The following is a 1,976-nucleotide window of genomic DNA, read 5'->3' on the forward strand; positions in this document are numbered from 1 at the left end:
ACCAACTGGTTTATCGGTCACGTTCGGGAGAGAGTTTATTTGTAGGGAAAAGAACCATAAGCCAAATGCCACCTCATGATGTGCCACATAGGCTATAGGCAGCTGACATGTCACCATTAGGCTACATGCTAAAACATGCATGAAATGATTTAACATTTGATATTAAATGTTGAATACACTGGCAGCAGTATCTGTACCAGATCTTGCAATATGTATTACACATGGCCATGTATTTACAAAGCTACTAGTTAATACAATGTTTAGTTATTTTATTACTGTGTAATTACATAGATATATGGAAACCTATGATAAAGTGTTACTGTCTGAGATATATAATACTGCTCTAATTCTTGCAATGTAAATGATGTGGTGCCCTTGGACTGAAAATTATGGAATTGAATGGGCATGTATTGCAGGCCTACACATAAAGGAGTTCTCATGACCCCTTGTGTCCAAAAGAGGACATTGTCCTGTCATTTAATCACTGACGAAATAATAAAAGAACGTTATTCTAAACACAGATGTGGCATGAATGAAGCTCAGGAGTAATATGGTGATAGTCAAGTGCACGTTGCGTATTTCAACAATAATCACACTTCATATTTTTTGTTTACAACCCACTGTTATTACAACATTACATCGAATTACATCGTAGTTAATCCAGACAATACTTTACATTGACCAGTAGGTGGTAGCCATATACGCTTTATCATTTGACAAAAACGAGAAATAAACAGTAATATAATATTTATGACATAAAGGTGTAAATAGTAGCTCAACTATCAGACATGATTTTGCGATCTAACACACTGAAAATGGTGCCGGATTACGTTGTACAGTTCTAGATTCGTTTATTGCTACAAACTGACTGCAGCATGTTACAAGCAATACACTACGGTTGTGTAGAGCATCTGCCTACAATACAAACCCTTCAAATGAATAACAATGCCGCATATGTTTGTGTTCATGAAAGATGTAGGTGCTTCTAATTTCACGGAATTGCTTGAGAAAAATATTCTACCAGGAGTGGGGTTCGAACCCACGCGGACAATGTCCATTGGATCTTAAGTCCAACGCCTTAACCACTCGGCCATCCTGGTATATACAACTACTTTTTATGACATTTTGGTTTATAAACCTGAGAGTGAACCATTTGTACAATGGCGATTGCTGTATGTACGCTAACATGCACAGTAATAAATCCATATTAACTGTAAACAATGGTCAAAAACAAAGTAAGCATACGCCTATTAAAATTCCCTAGTTGTGTTAGAATACCCATACTAACATACTGTATAATACATTCTTAATAAGTAACGTTATATACTACCTACTATATACAAATACTTCATTTTAGTATACCGTAAATGAACGGTAATCTTTCAATTGAGAGTCTTACGCGCTTCGCCTGTTTATCGGAAATTGATGCTGTTGCTATGCAATCTCTTGTTAGCTTAACAAATTACTTGTTTTTTTATTTAAAAAAAGTAGATATTAAACAGTAACATGCAAGAGAAAGAATATTATAATAATACAAATCCACATATCAATTCAAATACAGACATGTAGTGAATACATTTGTTTGACATTTTGTTTTGTATACGTTTTAATGATTCAAATAGTTTTCCAAATCAGATAAAAAATTAAGAAAAGGGGCTTTTTCTTCATAAATGTTCATTTGTGTATGAAACATTTTCCTAATAAAATAAAGAGATGTATGACATACGTTCAATTGTGGAATCAGTGTAGTAAAATAATAAGTTTAACTTTGATATTTCAATGGTTGTATGCATTTTGTTGCAAAGATATAGTATTACATCAGTCCAGAACACTATGTAAACAATGACAGAAGAAGTGTTTTTATTTTTTACTTATTTAACTTTTATTTAACTAGACAAGTCAGTTAAGAACAAATTCTTATTTTACAATGACAGGGTTCAGGGGCAAGACAACAGATTTTGACATTGTCAGCTCAG

The 1,976-nt window shown here is 33.4% G+C and overlaps 1 non-coding gene across 1 annotated transcript; it reads right to left on the bottom strand.

Annotated features, from left to right (window-relative positions):
- Nucleotides 1–1,018: 1,018 nt before the first annotated feature.
- Nucleotides 1,019–1,100, bottom strand: trnal-uaa. The gene has a single exon. It is a non-coding gene; the product is annotated as a tRNA-Leu (tRNA).
- Nucleotides 1,101–1,976: the final 876 nt, after the last annotated feature.

The sequence above is a fragment of the Salvelinus namaycush genome, chromosome 29, assembly GCF_016432855.1.
Source record: "Salvelinus namaycush isolate Seneca chromosome 29, SaNama_1.0, whole genome shotgun sequence".
Taxonomy (NCBI): domain Eukaryota; kingdom Metazoa; phylum Chordata; class Actinopteri; order Salmoniformes; family Salmonidae; genus Salvelinus; species Salvelinus namaycush.